The sequence below is a fragment of the Anolis sagrei genome, chromosome 3 (assembly GCF_037176765.1).
Source record: "Anolis sagrei isolate rAnoSag1 chromosome 3, rAnoSag1.mat, whole genome shotgun sequence".
In the NCBI taxonomy this organism is placed as follows: domain Eukaryota; kingdom Metazoa; phylum Chordata; class Lepidosauria; order Squamata; family Dactyloidae; genus Anolis; species Anolis sagrei.
The window spans coordinates 15,942,708-15,955,213 of NC_090023.1; positions in this window are offsets into that span (position 1 = coordinate 15,942,708).

A 12,506-nucleotide genomic window follows, 5' to 3' on the forward strand; every position below is an offset into this window, starting at 1 on the left:
TCAGAATTGTAATATAGCTACTGCAGCAAAAAAAATAATAATCTGGATATCAAACAGCATTCGGAGTTATTGACTGGGTTGGGATGCTGTACAAGAAATGCACAAGGCTACTGTTTTAAGCAACTCTTGAAGCTGCCAAAAAAGCCTGTAAATCTGCTGACTGTGAAGATACATCACGTTTCCTCCAATGTTTTCTGACAGTATTGATGGTGATGGTCTTAATTTGGAAAATATAAAAATACACTAGAGCTCTGAAGGACTTTCTTGTTCTTATTCTGTGCCTTCAACTCATTTCCAACTCACGATGACCCTAAGATGAACCTATCATGGGTTTAATTTGGAGGAGGCCTTCTTCTGCATTGCTTTCTTCTAAAACGGAAGGAGTGTGACTTGCCCAAAGTCATACAGTGGCTATTCATGGCAGAATGGGGATAGCCTCCTGGACCAACATTCAAACTGTTGAACTATCCTGACTCATTAGAAGACTTTATAGGAATGATATTGATCATTGCATGCAATGAACTGCAGAACACGTTCAAGGAAAGAGTCAGTGCAGGATTACCCCTGAATCTGCCGTGTATATGTTCCAGGATTTGGACTTTCACCCAATTTAGCTAATCCAAGGCATTAAGACAACCTTGCCCTGGGTTAAGACAGATCAGCCCAGTGTGGCATTTAGCTAATTTAATTACACAGTGGTTATACTATATCATACTTCTTCTTAATATGGACGACCAATAATGCATCTCTACTGCTTACTCTCTTATTATGTCAGTCTGAGGGAGCTTAGAAAGCTTAAAAAAATGGGTTGCTGTGAGTTTTCCAGGCTGTATGGTAATGTTCCAGAAGCATTCTCTCCTGACTTTTCGCCCACATGTGGGCAAAAGAGAAAATTTTTCTGGAACATGGCTATACAGCCTGGAAAACTCACAGCAATCCATTAAAACCATTAAAACCTTCAACAACACCTTAAATAAGTGGTTCCCAACCTTTCTTTAACCAGGGACCACTTGACCAGGGAACCACTTTGACTAGGGACCACTCTCCATCATTAGTACCAAAAAGGTTACAAATCAGTTTTTGCTCAACTTTAGATTTGGTTTGGTCATTTGGGGTGCTGATTCAGAAAATTGCATTGGATAGACCACATCAGCTCTAGTTTCTGATACAGAACACAATGTCATCCAGTAGTCATCATTTGCTTACCCACAGAAAACCATATTTAATAATCTAAAGCTGTGGACCTTATTTTAGGTCTTCAGGCCCACCAGTGGCCCATGGCCCACGGGTTGGGAACCACCACCTTCAAGAAATGATTTTTAGAAGTATTTGAAAAGCTAAGCTAAGAAACTGCTTGAAAGGAAAATTTGATACATTATTCAGCAAGGTTGCCGTGTTAATTGATGGAGCATATAACTCACAATTAATAATATTGTAGAAACAAGCTAATTGGCCTTTTAGGCACACATGATTTCCTAGAAGTCATGAGCTTTGTAGAGAAATGAAAGTTATGTTAACTTTATGTTAACTAGAAATTCACTATCACACACGAGCACATAACACACTCAATCAGCTAGTAAGGAAGAATCCACCTGATTGATGATGTAGAGAAATAGAAGCTTACTTGGAGAAAAGGTATAAAAAACCACTCATTGTATGCTTGGGGTGGGCAGCTACTTCCCTCCATGAGCAGAAACTGTTTCACCTGTCTGGCAAGGCATAATAAAACTTTGGTTATTTTCACCAGGACAAATCCATTTTTTCATACTCCTTGTGCCTTCTCTGATCCCGTGACTTCAAGAATCCACAACAATTTCAGTTAATAATACAGCACATTGAAGTTATTGACAAAGATTTATGTAGCTTCCATGAATGTGCAAATGGATGGCAGGATTCAAAACAATCTTGACAGATTAGAGAGATGGGCCAAAACTAACAAAATGAAGTTCAACAGGGACAAATGCAAGATACTCCACTTAGGCAGAAAAAAACAAAATGCAAAGATACAGAATGGGAGACGCATGACTTGAGAGCAGTACGTGTGAAAAAGATCTTGGAGTCCTCGTGGACAACAAGTTAAACATGAGCCAACAATGTGATGTGGCGGCAAAAAAAGCCAATGGGATTTTGGCCTGCATCAATAGGAGCATAGTGTCTAGATCTAGGGAAGTAATGCTACTCCTCTATTCCGCCTTGGTTAGACCACACCTGGAATATTGTGTCCAATTCTGGGCACCACAACTGAAGAGAGATATTGACAAGCTGGAATGTGTCCAGAGGAGGGCAACTAAAATGATCAAGGGTCTGGAGAACAAGCCCTATGAGGAGTGGCTTAAGGAGCTGGGCACGTTTAGCCTGAAGAAGAGAAGGAAGAGAGGAGATATGATAGCCATGTATAAATATGTGAGAGGAAGTCACAGGGAGGAGGGAGCAAGCTTGTTTTCTGCTGCCCTGGAGACTAGGACGTGGAACAATGGCTTCAAACTACAAGAAAGGAGATTCCATCTGAACATGAGGAAGAACTTCCTGTGAGAGCCGTTCAGCAGTGGAACTCTTTGCCCCGGAATGCGATGGAGGCTCCTTCTTTGGAAGCTTTTAAACAGAGGCTGGATGGCCATCTGTCAGGGTGCTTTGAATGCAATATTCCTGCTTCTTGGCAGAGGGTTGGACTGGATGGCCCATGAGGTCTCTTCCAACTCTATGATTCTATGATTCTATGAATTGCTGGATGATGAGCCAACACATAAATAATTTAGTTTAGAGCATGATATCGAATGTGGACTGGTACCTCTATTTCCTTTTATCCACATCTGATAGAATAGATCCTCTCTAAACATCTTTTACATCTTGCAGCATGACTCTATAATATTCTTGGACCAGATTTCATTAAGGCTCACTATTATCCATGAGTTCATGTAGCCATATAACGTTTGGAAATGCCTTAGATATACAGAGGTTGTATTGCTATTACTCACATTATGGATAACAAGAGATTTTGGCACATGTGAAAGGGTTACACTTATGAAACTCCACTTATGCAGTCATAAACTGAATATATATCTCACACACATTAAAGAAATGTATATGGCTGTAGGATATCAATAGGATTCTAGCCATTGCGTTCTAGATATATTGAATGAATTGATGACCATTGTGTTTAAAAGAGCTCCAGGTAAGTTGCTATACTCATGAACAATCACTGAATCGGAGAGGTTATGTATGTTCTTTATTACTGTTTCTAAGAATGCAATCCTCCTACTTTTCATTTGATGCCTACAACACGGGGCTGGTAATATTTGCAAATCATTAATCAGCTTTCCCTCCAAGGCTTAAACAATGAAATCAGGATGTTGTGGGGAGAAAACTGCCATGTATCTTAGGCTTTATCCTCCCACAGTGGAGGTTTAATGTTTCTGATTTAACCTTCGAGCCAATTTGTTGTAATTGTTTTCTCTCCATAACTGGATGCTTTTTCTTCCTATTACCATTCTGCTTGAGGTTTAAACATCAGCATATAAATCCCAGATTTAGTGCAAAGGCACTGAGGAATGGTGCATGAAATTGCAATGTATTGTCTATAAAAATTTGCAGCCTCAGCAGCCATATTGAGAAAAGTTAGGATATTGCCACATGGGAGCCGCTGTCCTGCAGTGTTCTCTCAACGTGGGATTGTGGCCACTTTCCAGTGACAAGAGACAGTGCAACACTGTGCAATAAAGATCTTAACCAAGGGTGATGATCCTCCTTCCGTGGCAGTTTTCACTTTTGTGCGATATAGCCCTTAGCCAAAATATGTTATAGATACCTGTAGACATTAAGGGATGTATTATAGATCCCAGCATTCCTCTCTTTGTGTTGTCGAATGCTTCCATGGCCAGAATCACTAGGTTGTTGTGAGTTTTTTTGGGCTGTAAGGCTGTGCTCCAGTAGCATTCTCTCCTGATGTATTATTACTATTATTATTATTATTATTATTATTATTATTATTATTATTTGAAACACAACAACAAGATGAGTCCACAGCAGACACATCAGAAGAGAATGCTACTGGAACATAGACATACAGTAAAAAAAAAAAAAAACAACCCCACTGCAACCCATTTCTTTCTCTTTGCTGATACCTGAACCTTTGCCAGTCCTCTGAAGTTCTCAAAACCCTAAATTAAAAACAAACAAACAAAAGCACCCCAGCTGCAAGAAGAGCAGCACATCAAAAATGCCCCCAGAAACCTCCATGTTTCTTCAAATTTCTCTCTCTTTTGGCTGCTTTTTTTATTAAGAGACACAAATGATCTATGTTTTAATATTCTTGTTATGGTTTTATATTATGTGTTAAAGTTTTTAAATGTTTTATGATGTTTTGGGGGCATTGAATCATTGCCATTGTAAACTGCCCTGAGTTACCTGAGGGCTGAGAAGGGCGGTATACAAATACAGTAAATACATAAATAAATAAATATCTGAGTCAAATGACATCCGGAAGTGGCACAGCATAACTTTTGTCTGCCATTTTGACAAGGACATTGCCAAAGTTTGGGTCCTGGGGTGGGAATGGGGGAAGGATGCAGTTCATGGAGAGGAATTGACCCCCAACTTTGATACAGTTGTCAATTTCAATTTTAGATCAAGTGAGTTCCAAATTCATGGAGCAATAATGAAACTGAGGGCAATTCCAGACAGCACTAAATCACGGGTTTTAAACAAGGGCAAAAAAAATCCCGGGACTTCAAAAGAGGTCCACATACAGACCTGTTTGTCCCAGGATTTCTGCCTTCATTGTCCAGACTTGATGCTTTGTTGTGAGATTTAGAGGTTTCCAAGATGGCTGCCCCGGGTCTTCCACCAGAAAGTTCAGGGGTTTTTTTCAACTCTCAAGATGCAGATATGTGGAGAATTACTGCAGCGAATCACTGCAAAAGTTGGGTTGTTGTAGGTTTTTCCAGGCTATATGGCCATGTTCTAGAGGCATTTTCTCCTGACGTTTCGCCTGTATCTATGGCAAGTCTCCTCAGAGGTAGTGAGGTCTGCAAAAGTTGTTTTTTTTTCCTGGCCAGAGAAAACGTGCCCTCCACAAATTTCATAAAGTTTCTGGCACACAAACAATGTTTTCACAATCTACTCAACTATCATCTTCTTTTTAGAAACTGACCAATCAGGAACAGACACTTAAAACCCGAGACCAAACCTAGATAAAAAAGTCCTGTGATTTCTGATTGCAGGGACATACAGACATTCGAAGATGCAGATATTCAGCTTGAAACACGATATTTCCACACCTGGAAATCTCGCATTTTTTGCTTTTTGTAGTGATTGCTTCCGTGTTTACAAGCTACAGCATCTGTTTGCTGCAGAAGCTCCTGGGATAAACATACTGTCTTGACGGCCCTCAGGTTTAGTGCATCATCTTCCTCTTCCAGGTGTTTCTGTTCCCTTGATCATCCCAGAACTACTAATGCTTCCCTATTTCCTAGATTTTCATTTCCTGAGTAATAAAATTGCATGTAATAATGTATAGGTACAGGCAGAAACAAAGAAACTCATCAAGCCAGATAGAGCTTATTAGATTTGCATTGCAGCCTGCCAAGTGCTTGACAGCATTCCCTCCTTAGCCCATGTTTGGCAGGTAGAAAAAGCAGATTTGCACAAATCTTGGGAAGATTACTATTGGGGATTACAGTTTCCAAAATCCAACAGGCTGATTAGGGCATTCTGGAAGTTATCATCTCCAAGCCATGCTTTCAAAAATGAGTTTGCACTCCTCCCCATGTCTTAAAGCTCATTGTTTCATAAAGCAAATTAGCACAAAAAAAGAATGGATACAGTTCTAGTCAAGCTAGGTACTTCCAAATGTATAATTAACCTTTTCTTTATCAAGTGACTACCCTAGACATCGTGTGCACATTCAGATAGAATAAAAGGAAACTCGGAGCTCTTTCAGCTAAAATTAGCATGCTCTCTTTCAGTGCCTCTATTTTTTCCTTTTGAAGTTAGAATACTGCAAAAGACGTAAGAGGCTGTTGACATAGCCCATTTTAACTGTGTAGAATTATATATGTATGCTTAAAAGTAAAGACAAAAGTATCAGGAAGCTTCTCCCAGAAAAGTGAGCACAGGATTGCTGCCAATTGGAGGCATTAATATTTCACTACTGTACTTTTAATAAAAAGGAAACAAAGTAAATCTTTTGATTTGTTTGAATATAATATTGAAATGGCATTGTGTGCCTTTTATTGACTTTATGTTTGAATAAAATAATATAATATAATAATTGAATGTAATAACGAAATAGGTTTGAGTAATGTTCCACTCTGATCAAACATTTCAGTTCAAATATTCTGAGCGACTGGAGCAAAACTTTCATACCCTTCAACTATCCCAAACCTATTAGCAGGAAAGTCCCAATTAATCAGCTTCCACTCCACAGTTTCACGTACTATAAAAAAAAGTTAATTACATAGAAGCCTTCAAGTCTCCAACCATATTGATCATCTTGGAAAGAAGTTCAAGGTGTGGTTGTCAACAAGGATTAATGGCACATACTTTTTTAGGATGCATTTAGTAATAATAATATACTTTATTGATATTTTGCTCTATCTCCCTGAGAGGTCTCAGGGCGGATTACAGAAAACATATATGGCAAACATTCAATGCCGTTATACAATTAACAAGGACAGACAATACAGAAACAGAGGTATAGGCTTTCTCATCTTTTTCCATCTTCAGTATCTGGAGGTTGTGCTCGATTCTGACCACGTGGAGGTATTTATCTATATAAATAAAAATGTAATTGTCGTTTGTGGGATTAACAGAACTCAAAAACCACTGGACAAATTGACACCAAATTGGACAGCATACACCTAACAACCCAATGTATGTCCTTCACTCAAAAAATTGATTTTGTCATTTGGGAGTTGTGGTTTCTGGGATTTATAGTTCACCTACAATCAAAGAGCATTCTGAACTCCACCAATGATGGAATTGAACCAATCTTGGCACACAGTTCTCCCATGACCAACAGATAATACTGCAAGGGTTTGGTGGGCAGTGTCCTTTGGTTTTGGAGTTGTAGTTCACCTACATCCAGAGATTACTGTGGACTCAAACAATAATGGATCTGGACCAAACGCTACACAAATACTCAATATGTCCAAATGTGAACACTGGTAGAGTTTGGGGAAAATAGAATCTTGATATTCGGGAGTTGTAGTTGCTGGGATTTATAGTTCACCTACAATCACAGAGCATTCTGAATCCCACCACCGATAGAATTGGGCCAAACCTCCCACACAGAACCCCCATGTGTGCCACAGCAACGTGTGGCAGGGGACGGCTAGTATAAATTAAATAAGTTCCTGATTATACACCAAACTATTAAATACCCACAAGTACAACAGTATGTATAGGTCAATAATCAATAAACCAGTATGAAATATAAACTCATATCGAATAAACAAATACACAACTTACAATATAATGTTGATGGTCCGTACATCAGAATGAATATCAAACTAAACATACATTTGCCGCTTGTGAAGTCAGTCAGTTGAACTGAAGAGTCTGTAGAACACACAACCGGTTTTGACTTTTTTAGTTTTCCTAAGGCAACCATGTCTAAGAATACTGTAACTGGAGCGTATAACATTTTCATATAAATACAGTTATACATCAGGTATAAATACTCACAATTGTACATTCCCATGACAAACACTTTACGTTCCTCTCTCAAGTGGTATTCTTATATCTTTTTTCAATTTATATCAATTGGGGGGGGGGGGGTAATAAAAAGGAACAAACAGTGGCTATAAGAAAATCAAAAATTCTTGAAATTACAATTTAGCCTGGTAAACTGTGGGGATACTGTCTAGACTGCAGATTACTGCAGTCCAGAACCAGAAATAATGAGTTTATCCCGTGCCTTCCAACTTACCTGTCTGAACATATCTCCTCCTATGAACCATCTAGGAGCTTAAGATCATCTGGGGAGGACCTGCTCTTGATCCCACCTGCCTTGCAAGTGTGATTTGCAGAGACGAAGGACAGGACCTTCTCAGGGGTGGCCCCCCAGCTATGGAACTCCCTCCCCAGAAATATTAAATCGGCCCCCTCCCTCCTGGCTTTCTGGAAAAAAATTAAGACCTGGATCTTTGAGCAAGCTTTTGAGAATGCAGTGGAATAAATAACACGGAACTATGAATGATGAACATGGAATGGCCATCTTATTAAAAACGTTACTGGATAATGTTCTTAATAAGATGACACCGATGATTATATGCTTTAACAGTTTTTGTTTATGTTTTATATTGTAATGTTGATTGTTTTTAATGGCACTTTTATATGGCCTGACATCGAATTGTGCCAATCTGTAACCCGCTTTGAGTCACCATATGGCTGAGAAAGGCGGGCTATAAATATTCTAAATAAATAAATAAATCCATTATTGAATTAATTTGCTACAAACCAGGGTTTTCCTGGTTTGTAGCGAATTAATTCGGGACTGCCCAGAACATTGTCAGGACAGCCCCTCCTTCATTGCGGTAGATACCGCAATAAAGGTACTGTCTGGATGGGCCCCAAGTCACCATTATTACACCAAAGTTGGGCATGCTTCAAGATGAAACACTGGGCTGCATCCATCTGTATTTTCTAAACCAACCACTGGGAGTCTATATGTTATTTAGATGTATGCTTGGATTTTTTTTAAAGAAAGACTGGTGCATCACGTTGCATTTGAAGAAAACACCAGGCTTTTCTATTAATAAAACAACCATCTTTAGAACGTCTCGAAGCATGTCTCTTTAACTTCTCAGCATCCAATTGGATGTTCCTTGGTTTCTGCTTCTCATCCAAAGATACCTCCCAGCCTCCCAGGTACCTCTCCCTTTTAATCTAAAGGTTTGGTTCAAAAAACCCAGAGAAAAAGTTGGTGGCCATCAAGGGCATCAAGGGAGGTGTCCATGGAAACCATATTTAGAACCATATTGAAAACAGTTCCCATATTTTTTTTCTTTGCTGATATCAAGTGCAGATGACAGATGGCATTATAAATAGTTCCAATGAGCAGAATACTTGGGTTGCAATTCTAGACATAATGCGGGAAGATGAAAACACACCAAACACAATGGAGATTTGCTTCTGAGGAAACACACCCAGGATTGGGCTGTGCTCAGGGGCGACCTGTGCAGTCAACACTCCTCAAATCACATTATCTCAGTGTTACTGTATTTAAACCCATCCATATGTGCGAGATGCCTCATTTCTTCTCCCTGCTTGCTCGACAGGCCACGCTTCACCAGGTGGCACTGTTATGCATAATTTACTATTTGTAGTAACAGCAACATCGTGCCAAGTCCTCGGTAGAAAATGAAATGTAAAACTGTGTAAACAACAAGCAAAGGGTTCAGTCTCAGCTCCGAGAAGATGCTACTATATGGGTATGAGTCATGGAGCCTGTGTGGGAGAGCGGGTTGGAGGAGACCTAGAGAAATACTTAATTTCCTGAATTTCAAGAGGTCTAGCCATGCTGTCCTGTTACAGTGAAAACAGTACTCTTCAGGCATCTTAAGGGCTTCTACATTTCTTATGGCAAACACTTCTGTGAATGTTTGCTGATGGCCATACATCTGAAGAGCTCAGGGTTACCAGCTCTGAGGTTTCCAGACCAAAACCTGAAATTTAAGAAGAGCCCCAGTAATGTCATTAAACATGATGCATCAAGTACCAATTGCAGTTTATCACAGTTTGCCAAACAGAAATGTGCACACACATTTTGCAAACACAAACATTTCATAAGACAAAAGTTTTAGTGGAAAGGCAAGAAAACCCAGACACACAACTAATCCACTGCTGGTTGTGAGCCCGAGCGCAGTGGGGAGCCCCGCCTTCACATTGGTGTGAGCTGCAGCGGAGAGTTCCGCAGTTCCTGGACCAAGCTTTTGGGACCAGCAGATGAAATGTGCCCCAGCAGCCAGCTCAAAACCAGGAATGCTTGCAGTTTCACCTTGCTTTCCCCTTCCCTTTACTTTGTATCCTTTCCCTAATAAAAGTACTTGAAACTTGCAACTTTTTATCTTTCTGCATGCTACTTTTGTATCCTTTCTTGACTCAAACAGAATAACATTGCAATAGACCTTTTTTGGGCTCCGGAGAGCCGTGAGCCCGCGGGAGGCGCCTCTGGGCGCCCCCCGGACCCCGAATCTGCGTTCACCTAAACCGCGGATACGGAAACCGCCATTTCAGACCCCCTTATCCACGAAAATACTTAAAATGGCAGATCGCCGCCGTTCCAATTTTATATTTTTCTACAACTAATTCTAAGACTAACTGCCATCTCCTTTTTCTCGTTTTGGGCTCCTTCACCCGGGGAAAAATTAGTTTTGTTTTGAGTATTTTATTTTGCAGAGAAACAGCTGATTGTCAAACTGGCCAGGCTTTTCGCTTCTCCTCGGCAGCGCTCGCTCCCGTTCGGATCCGGCAGCCAGGGACCCACTGCGGCCACCCGCAGGAGTCCCGGGAAGGCGGCCGGGCACGGGTCACGGCCTCTGATCAGGGAAATGTAGTTTCCCAAAGGACATTGCCCCACCCTTTGTCCTCCCGAAATGGTTCATATTTACATTTGCATGGGCCCGTGATTGATCCCTTCTCCTTGCTAACTTTCAGAGCAGACAGTAAGCCAGAGAAGGGTCAACAGAAACTTAGGGAAAAAAGGCTGATTGACTCATTTTTAGGTATTTGTTGATCCCCCTTGTTTACAAGGCCCTGAGGTCCAAATACCATCAATAGCTCCTTTTTCATACTTCCTCCCAAATCCAATCATAGACCAGGAAACTCATTGTTCCCCTTATCTGTCACCCCGCCGGTGAGGACAAAGCCTCAAATAACAGCTGGCGGATGCCCCCTGGGCACACCATTTCCCCTGAGCTGTCAAGTTTCGTCCCGCCTCCTGGCTGCTGATTGGACCATCTTCGGAGGCGCTAGGAAGGCGCCGATTAGCCCCCTAGAGGCAGCGGAGCTCGCTGATTGGACAGGAGGCGGGACGCACAGCCAAGCCTCCTCCCAGCTGTTCCGTGGCCAGCCAATCGGGGCGAAGCCAGCCGGCAGAGGGCGGGCGGGCTTTTTGAAAATGTTTCCTTTGTCTGTACACTATAAAAATGCCTAGAAAACTCTGTAAAACCATGCTTGTATGTGAATGATCACTGCAATCGCATCCTTTTCAGCTGAATCGCAGAAATAAACGCCTCAGTCACTGAACCTCTTCAGCCTCTGGTGAGATTAATTTTTAATATTTTTCGTTCTTTGGATTGGCTTTCGCTGGCTGCTCACCGAGGTCAAAGGACCCACTGGGAGACCCCCACAAAAGAGCTCGATATCAGTTGTCCCCACAACAATTGTTGATTTCCACTGAGTATTATGTTTGTTGTGTGTGTGTGTGTGTATGGTAAAATCAACTTTGCCCTGCTTTGGACAAGGTCAGGGGATACTCCAAAGTTTCTCATATTTAATCGTTATGTTTTAATATGTTTTGGATAGGCTATCTTTATAGTTTGAAATGGTTAAACTGTTATTTTAATGTTATTTATAAGCTGCCCATATACATAAGGTGGTCGCAGTGGCGCAGTGGTTAAACTGCTAAGCTGCAGAACTTGCTGACCAGAAGGTCAGCAGTTTGAATCCATGAGACGAGGTGAGACAAGGACCTAGAGATTCTTAGGGAGAATCAAATCTGTGAATAGTAAAACTAGGAAAAGTTAAATCAGCAAATGTGGAGTCCCGGTGGCACAGTGGGTTAAACTGCTGAGCTGCTCAACTTGCTGACCAAAAGGTCGGCAGTTCGAATTTGGGGAGCGGAGTGAGCTCCCGCTGTTAGGCCCAGCTTCTGCCAACTTAGCAGTTTGAAAAAATGCAAATGTGAGTAGATCTATAGCTACCACTCCGGCGGGAAGGTAGTGGTGCTCCATGCAATCATGCCAGCCACATGACCTTGGAGGTGTCTACGGACAATGCTGGCTCTTTGGTTTAGAAATAGAGATGAGCACCCCTCAGAGTTGAACATGTCTAGACTTAATGTCAAAGGGAAACCTTTACCATTATAACCAATGAGATACTTTAAGGTAACCTGAATTCAGGTAACATAGAACTGGTATAGGTTAGGTTTTATGGTATCCATTGCCCTCTTGTGGAAAGGACCAATGTCTCCAAAGTGTCACTAAAAGAAAATAGTCCAACATTAATTAATTCCCTGCAGCTATTTCAAAGTTTTGACAACAATTTGGAAATGCATCATTAAACTCATTACTGTTAGTATTATTTCTATGTAGCAACCCGGGGATCTCATCACTTTAACTTAATGCAGGTCATGTTTAGTCACTTAAAATGTTTTTAATAACAATTTAATAACTTAATGAAGAAATTAATTTATACATTCTTAATATTTTAATGCTAATTAATTTCCCCTCTTTAATGGCTTGATGTTAAGGATGTTAAATCTTCAATTATTTCAGTCTTGAACG